Source organism: Hipposideros armiger, unplaced genomic scaffold, assembly GCF_001890085.2.
Source record: "Hipposideros armiger isolate ML-2016 unplaced genomic scaffold, ASM189008v1 scaffold_1138, whole genome shotgun sequence".
NCBI lineage: Eukaryota > Metazoa > Chordata > Mammalia > Chiroptera > Hipposideridae > Hipposideros > Hipposideros armiger.
In genome coordinates, this window is record NW_017732488.1 from 42166 (window position 1) to 50658 (window position 8493).

The following is an 8493-nucleotide window of genomic DNA, read 5'->3' on the forward strand; positions in this document are numbered from 1 at the left end:
CTTTACGGTCATTGGACGGACACTCACGGCAGCTCATGGCAGCCCACTCTAGTCCCACTGCAACCTATGCCGCCGCTGGCAACTCATGGCAGCCCAGCTGCAGGTTGAGCTGTTGTTCATCTTAGCTGTAGAGGGTGCAGTGTCACTGGCCCTAATGTGGGATCTGAACCGGGGCCCTGCTGCTCATAGCAGTGTCCCAAGCCAACTCTTAACCAACATAACCAACATGCCACTCAGTTTGGGTCTTTTTTTTTAAATTATTAGTTTCAGGTGTACAAAACAATGTAATAGTTATACATTTTACCCCTCACAAAGTGATATATATATATATAATTATAGTTGGACACAATATTATTCAGCTTCATATTTGTTTCAATCTAGTTGTGGAGGGCACAGCTCAGCTCCAAGTCCGTCAATGTTTTCAGTTTAGTTAGGGGGGGGTGCAGCCCACCATCCCATGCAGGAATTGAACTGGCAACTGTTGTTAAGAGCATGCCCTCTAACCAACTGAGCCACGCAGCTGCCCTACCTTTTAATTCCTTTAAGTTAGAATTATATTTTTTTCCTTATAAAAGGGGAGTAATCTATAAATAAAAATACCTTATTCTATATTTTTTCTTAAAGAAGTATGCTATGTTTTCCCATGATCATGGATTTGTTCTCGCTAATGATCTTCCTCTGATACTCTTCAACTGAGCTTCACTAAAGTAGGTGTGTGTACAAAGAAGTAAATAACACAGAAATCAATAAGGAAACAGTTCTAAGAAGATAGATTGTGTCATACTGAGAAATATTGCTAAAGGTACTGGGGTGTATGACCTCACAAGTGAATTGCTTGAATCCAAAATACGAACAAAATATTGTGTGCCTATTTATTCCAACCTTCTTTTTTTCCCCCCAACCTTCTTTTCTTTTTCAAAAGGTGTCTAAGCTACATAGAACCACAAAATCTAACACATGTCCCCAAATTCTTCCTCCTGAGGCTCTCAGATGACCCAGAACTGCAGCCTTTGTTCTTTGGGTTCTGCCTGTCCATATACCTGGTTGCCATATTGGGGAACCTGCTCATTAGCTAGGCTGTCAGCTCAGACTCCCACCTCCACACGCCCATGTACTTCTTCCTCTCCCACCTGTCCTTGGCTGACATTTGTTTTATCTCTACCACTGTCCCAAAGATGATAGTGGACATCCAAACTCCAGCAGAGTCATTTCCTATGGGGGCTGCCTGACACAGATGTTATTTTTGATCCTTTTTGGATGTACGGATTATATGCTTCTGACTGTGATGGCCTATGATTGGTTTGTGGCCATTTGTCACCCTCTGCACTACCAGGTCGTCATGAACCCATATCTCTGCTGCTGCTTAGTTTTCGTGTCATTTTTCATCAGCCTCTTGGACTCACAGCTACACAGTTTTATTATGTTAAAATTTACCTGTTTCAAGGATGTAAAAATTTTTAATTTTATCTGTGACCCTTCTCAATCCTTCATCTTGCCTGCTCTGATACCTTCACCAAAAACATAGTCATGTATTTTTTTTGGTGCCATCTTTGGTTTTATCCCCATCTCAGGAATCTTTTTCTCTTACTATAGAATCGTTTTCTCTGTTCTGAGAGCCCCATCATCAGGTGGGAAGTATAAAGCCTTCGCCACCTGTGGCTCTCACCTGTCAGTTGTTGGCTTATTTTCCAGAGCAGGCCTTGGGGTGTACCTTGGATCAATGTTGTTGCCTTCCCCCAGGAAGGATGTGGTGGTCTCAATCATGTATACCATAGTCACCCCCATGCTGAACCCCTTCATTTACAGCCTGAGGAACAGGGACATCAAGAGTGCCCTATGGAGGCTCCACAGACGAACAGTCTAGTCTTAATGTCTGTGCAATCCTTTTTCGAGTGTAGTTAGAAAATCCAGCAAAACCAAACATGTAGGCTGAATACTGATCACATTCTTTTTTGGTCTTATGGTTTTCATTCTTCTCTGTGCTTCACATATGAATTTTCCTTGTTTTGGTTTGTCTTTAATTGAATTGAGCACATATCCTGGAATCCTTGGTACATCGTTATGAATGCATGAGATATTCTCAATGGCTCTGGTATCCAGGTGAAATGTACAACTGTCTTGTTATATGCTTAGACTTTACATCCTTTTCCATAGTTCTATTTTCTATACAAATTTGGCATCTATCAAATCTATTTATTCAGTTAATTTCTGAGGATGCAGTTCACTGGTTTTCAATTGTGGATTTTATTGCAATCCCCTGGGGGAGTGTTATAAATACTGATGATTGGGTGTATTGGAGGACTTTATAAAAAACATGTGATTGCCGGGGCTGGCCAAGTGGCTCAGTTGGTTATAGAGCTCGCTCAAGAGTGCGAGCTCTGAGCAACAGCGGTTCAATGCCCGGCCTGGGCTGAGCTGCTGCTGAGCTGCCAACAGGTGGCAGGATGGCTCAGCTAAAAAAATAACAAAACAAAAACAAAGAAACAAACAAAACAAACATGTGATTACCAGTTGGCCCATGAGCTGGACCTGGGGAATCAGAGGCTCCTCATCCCCTCCCCTGTCCTTGGAATGTGCATTCACTTGTCTACCCTGAGCTAGAAGCTGGCTCAAGGATATGGCCTTGAGCTAGTAATGTGTTGTTGAGACCATCTGGATGTTGTACATGACTGAATCCAGTTAAGGTCTTTATATAACCTTTTAAGATTCTGGTGGGCAGGTGTGTAGATCTACTTGTCTTGCAGCCACCTAAGACAAGCCTCATATGTAAATTCTCTAGCTTATGAAAACTGCCACCTGCCAATCTGGAGTGATCTGCTTCTTTCTTCAGTCTCTCCTTGTCCAATGTGCTTGGGGGTCAGTTTGAAAGTTCACCCTGGAAGCTCCCAAGATTGCAAACAACAGGGTCTCCCTTGTCAATTATTAGCTGCAGGGGTTGATTTCTGGGCTCTGGATTCTCTACCATTGGTCTCCGTGTCTATTTTTCATCCAGTCCTATATCCTATTGTGACTGATATTTGTAGTCCCTGCATTTCTTCTTCATTTTTAGCTGTGTCTTTATGTCTAAGCTTTGCCATTCCCTGGGTGGGGTGAAACTGAAACAGGTCCTTCCTGTGGTGCATTGATAGGCTGGGGAAGCTGGTTGCTCACTCTGTTCTCCCTTTTTCCATGAGGGTAACAACCCTTTCTAGCTGGGGAGTTCCCTCTTGGTGCTGAGTAGTGCTGGCCTGGGGGATGGGATGATGCAGGCAAAATGAAGCTGTTCTTCCTTTCTTTTAGTGTGGTTCTTCTCAGGTGTTACTTTCCACTGAGCTGCTGAAGTTTTTGAAGTGGACTCCTGAGCTCTCCCAGAGCTGATTTTGTTCATGGTTAGCCATCAAGTTGTTGATCTTCATGGGGGAACAGAGGCTGGTGTCTCCTACTTCGCCATCTTGGTTTTGTCACATTTTCTTCATATTAGTTAATGACAAACCAATCTCTAAATTCTTTATCCAGAGTCCTCTGAGCTAGGAGGCCTGCACGGGGAGGATGGTAGATGGTTGCCAAGTATGATCATTCCCATACAAACTCACTTTATCAACTAAAAATAAACTGAAACAAACCCCAAGCACATTTATGTAATCTTTAGGATTTGTGAACACAAAGTAAGCCAATGAAAATACATTTTGGAAGGAGAACTGACTCTGGGTAGTGAACACACAATGTGATATGTAGATGATGTATTATAGAATTGTACACTAGAAACCTATGTAACCTTATTAACCATTGTCTCCCCAATAAACTTTAATTTAAGAAAAATAAAAGAAAATACCGTTGGGATAGGCTGAGCCCCTTTAAAGCAGCATAAATCAGAAGTCATGGTGGATTTTTGTTGAATTTGAGCACAGAATGGTTGCAGCTTGGTGTGACGTCAATGGAGGAACTGGGGTGATGGAAGAGAAACCATGCTTTCTTTTCTTGACTGCATGTCCTGAAGGAACATAGTGGGGTCTGCAGAAACATCACAACAGAGGCAATATCCTCTCACATGCCAGTTTGTGTGCAGGAAAATTTTGCTAAGAGCAATGTGGTGTGATCAGTTGTGGAGTATGTTGGAAAGCAGAGACATCTCTCCAGGCTTGTGGTGCTTAGAGACTGAGGTCCTGATAGAGGGCGATGCCTGCATGGTGGGCAGATCTAATATATCCCTAGTGACCTCCACCTCCTGAATTCATGCTGTTGTGGAGACCCATCCTCTTGAGTGTATCCTGGGCCTACTGACTTGCTTCAAACCAACACAACATGGCAAAACTGATGCGATGTCTCTTCTGAGATTAGGGTACAAAAGACTTTGGCTTTCATATTCCTGGTCCTTGTTTCTCTGTCACATGTCTGCTTGCCACATGTCTGCTTGTCACATGTCCTAATTGAGGCCAACAGTCTTGTATGAACTTCCCCATGAGAGGCCCATGTGGCAGAGAACTGAGAAAGGCCTCTGGCCAACAGCCTACAGGGAGCTCCATCCTTCCAAAAGATAATGGACTTGGAAAGAGGTTTCCCAGTGAAACTTTGAGAGGACTGCAGCCCTAGCTGACACTTTGATTGCACTCTTGTTAGATACCCTGGTTTATTTAAGAGAAATAGCAAGTTATAAATAAGTGTATACAAATCCATAGTTTTCTAGTACACCAACATATATCAATGAAAAAGAAAAATCAGAACTTGGGTTGTCCTTTAAATAAACAAAAGAACAACAATAATAATAAACCTATAAAAGGGAACTAGAAAGTTCCTTTTAGAGACAAAAATCTTAACTGAGAAAATGGAAATGATTTCAGATTCTTGTTAAAGAAGACCCAATTCTCCCAAATTTACATAATACAATGGCTTTGCAGATGTCAAAAAGTCATAAATTAAAAGAAGGCTAAATTTTATGTTAAGATCCCCAGCATCCATTTATGATTAAAACACTTAATAAAATGGGTATAGAAAGAAAATATACTAACATACTAAAGGCCATATATGACAAATCTTCAGCTAATATAATAATTAATGGTGAAAAACTGAAGCTCTTTGCTCTACTTTCAGGAACAAGACAGGGCTGTCCCCTATCATCACTGCTTTTCAATATAGCATTTTCAACATAGCCAGAGCAATCAGGCAAAAGAAAGAAATAAAAGGCATCCAAATAGGGAATGAAGAAGTTAAATTGTCACATTTTTCAGATGACATGATGTTATATATAGAAAACCCTAAAGACTCCACCAAAAAGCTATTAGAAACCATAAACGAATACATTCAAGTTTCTGGCTAGAAAAATCATCGTTTAAAAGTCCATTGCACTCCTATATACTAGCAATGAAAACGCAGAAAAAGAAATTAAAAAAACAACTCCTTTTGCAATTGCAACAAAAAGAATAAAATACCTAGGAATAAACTTAACCAAGAATGTGAAAGACCTATACACTGAAACTGTAAGACATTTTTAAAAGAAATTGAAAAAGTCACAAAGAAATGAAAAGACATTCCATGTTCATGGATTGGAAGAATCAACATAGTTAAAATGGCCATATTTCCCAAAGCAATAGACAGATTTAATGCAATCCTCATCAAAATCCCAATGGCATTTTTTAAAGAAATAAAACAAAAAACCACCAGATTTGTATGGAACAACAAAAGACCCCGAATAGCTAACACAATCTTAAGAAAAAAAATGTTGGAGGTATCACACTCCCTGACTTCAGCTTGTACTACATACAGAGCAATAATAATCAAAACAGTGTGGTATTGGCAGAAAAACAGACACACAAACCAATGCAATAGAATTGAAAACCTAGAAATAAATCCACATAAATATGGACAGATAATTTTTGACAAAGGAGCCAAAAACATATAATGGAGAAAAGACAGCCTCTTCAATACATAGAGCTGGGAGAATTGGAAAGCCAAGTGCAAAAGAATGAAACTGGACTGCTGTCTGTCACTGTGTACCAAAGTTAACTCAAAATGGATCAAAGACCTAAACATAAGACCTGAAACAATAAACTGCATAGAAGAAAACAGGTACAAAACTTATGGACCTTGGGTTCAAAGAGGATTTTATGAATTTGACCTCAAAGGCAAGGGAAGTAAAAGCTAAAATAAATGAATGGGACTATATAAAACTTAAAATCTTCTGCACAGCAAAAGAAACCATTGACAAAATAAAGAGGCAACCAACCAAATGTGAGAAGATTTTTGCAAACACCCCCGATAAGGGCCTAATATCCAAAATATATAAGGAATTCATACAACTCAACAACAAAAAACCAAACAATCCAATTAAAAAATAGGCAGAAGACCTCAATAGGCATTTCTCCAAAGAGGACATACAGGTGGCCAATAGACGTATGAAAAGATGCTCATCATCACTAATCATCAGAGAAATGCAAATAAAAACCACAATGAGATATCACCTTACACCAGTTAGAATGGCTATCATCAACAAGGCAAATAATAACAAGTGTTGAAGAGACTGTGGAGAAAAAGGAACCCTCATACACTGTTGGTAGGAAAGCAAACTGGTGCATCCTCTGTGGAAGACAGTGTGGAGGTTCCTCAAAAAATTGAGAATAGAATTACCATATGACTCAGCAATCCCTCTCCTGGGTATGTATCCTAAAAATCTGAAAACTTTTATCCATAAAGATAAATGTGCTCTGATGTTCATTGCAGCTTTATTTATGGTGGCCAAGACATGGAAACAACCTAAATGTCCTTTGATAGATGACTGGATAAAGATGGGGTATAAATACACAATGGAATACTATTCTGCCATCAGAAAAGATGAAATAGTGCCATTTGCAACAACATGGATGGATCTTGAGATTATAAAGTCAAGTGAAATAAGTCAGACAGAAAAAGTCGAGGACCCAATAAACTTTAATTAAAAAAAAAAAAGATCCTTGAAATTGGACGTCAGAACTGAAGTGTACAGATAAACTTTCTCCCTACATGAAGAAGGGCTCAGGACTTTCTATGTACACTCATTTTTCTCCTTTTTTCCTTCTGTTAATGTTAGGAAATCCTCAGAGATTGGGAGAACATGAACCAATTTTGCTAATTATGAGCTCTGTGCATTGAGCACTCAAGGCTATACAGGAGTAAATAATTAGCCAGTGCCTCCAGCCTTTCAGGCGGCCAGTCCCAGTTAAGCTTCCTACCTGTGTTTCTTCCTCCCAGAGTTGTTGCCTGCATCAGGAGATCCATGCCTGAGTTTCTCCCTGTCAGTCCTGAGGACAGAGCCTCAGCCTTCATCATTCACCAGGCAGGACCTAGGTCATGAGCCAGCAGAGATACAACACAGATCAGTAAGTGCCAAGGGAGATGGTGGATGGAGAAGGAATTATGGAGAAAATTATTTCTTCATTATCAAGGCAGTGGGACCACTGAGATAGCCAGAAGGCAGGGCATCGATATGCAAAGTTTCAGCTCAGAGGTCTATGACATTTATGTTATTTTTTTCTGTTAGGAATTTCAGAACTCTCATTCAGAATCTGCTCTTCTCCACTACCATTCCTAGCTTCCAAAGTCATCACCCATACCTGAGCAGGAAATGATCTCTTCATCCCCTAAGCACGCCAACATGACCATGAGTGCTATGATTATGATCATGATGGTGGTGAGAGTAACATTAATATCCTAAAACTTTATTGAGGATTTCCTGTGTCAGGCTCAGAGTTAGGTGCTATATAGCTTTAATTTTCATCTGCCTTATACCCACAAGATTGAGTTACACACATTATTGCTTACAGTTGAGGAAAGGAGCACAGTATTCTATTATTTTTTTTATGTCAATCTAACACAACATTTAATTACCTAAGTTTATCTAAGGAGCTAAAATCCAACTGTTGGGATAAATAGGTGATGTACGCACTTTGTTAGTGAGAAACAAGTTCTTCAGGAGGCCTAAGGTTACTTTTTCTGGATAAAGCAAAGATTATACTTGATAGAAGATAAGGCTGAAGTTAATACAACGTTTAATTAGTCTGTTGTAGTGTAGGCCAAATTCATTGATCTTTTGACATATACCTGTTGTGTTGCTTAATGGAATAACTGAAACCTCTAAGGCCCTAAAACCCAGAGAAGTTCTAGAAACATGGGAAGAGAGAAAGAACACTTCCTAGTACTGATGCCGAATCTGGAATACCTGCTAGTGTTTCCCGTATGGAGAGAGTGGACTAGAGGATCTCTAGATGTTGTCCATATCTCACAAAACTCCAAGTTGGAGGCTAACAACATTCAGCTGAAATTAAAACCAGCTTCAGCCATTTGCAAGTGGAGCACAGTATTCTTATTTAATTTGTCCTGGGGTAAGAAAGAGTGAAGTTAGGTTTGGATCTGAACAGTGAGATTCTATTCACAGGACTCAGGGTACAGAATAACGTCTTTCCATACAATTTAGTTTCACATGGCTATCAAGCACTTGAAATATGGCTAGTGCAAATTGAGGTGTCCTATCAGTTTAAATTCCAG

The 8493-nt window shown here is 39.9% G+C and overlaps 1 pseudogene; it reads left to right on the forward strand.

The window, feature by feature from the left end:
- The first annotated feature begins 911 nt into the window (after positions 1-911).
- On the forward strand, positions 912-1864 carry LOC109376487 (putative gustatory receptor clone PTE01; annotated as a pseudogene).
- The last annotated feature ends 6629 nt before the right edge of the window (positions 1865-8493 follow it).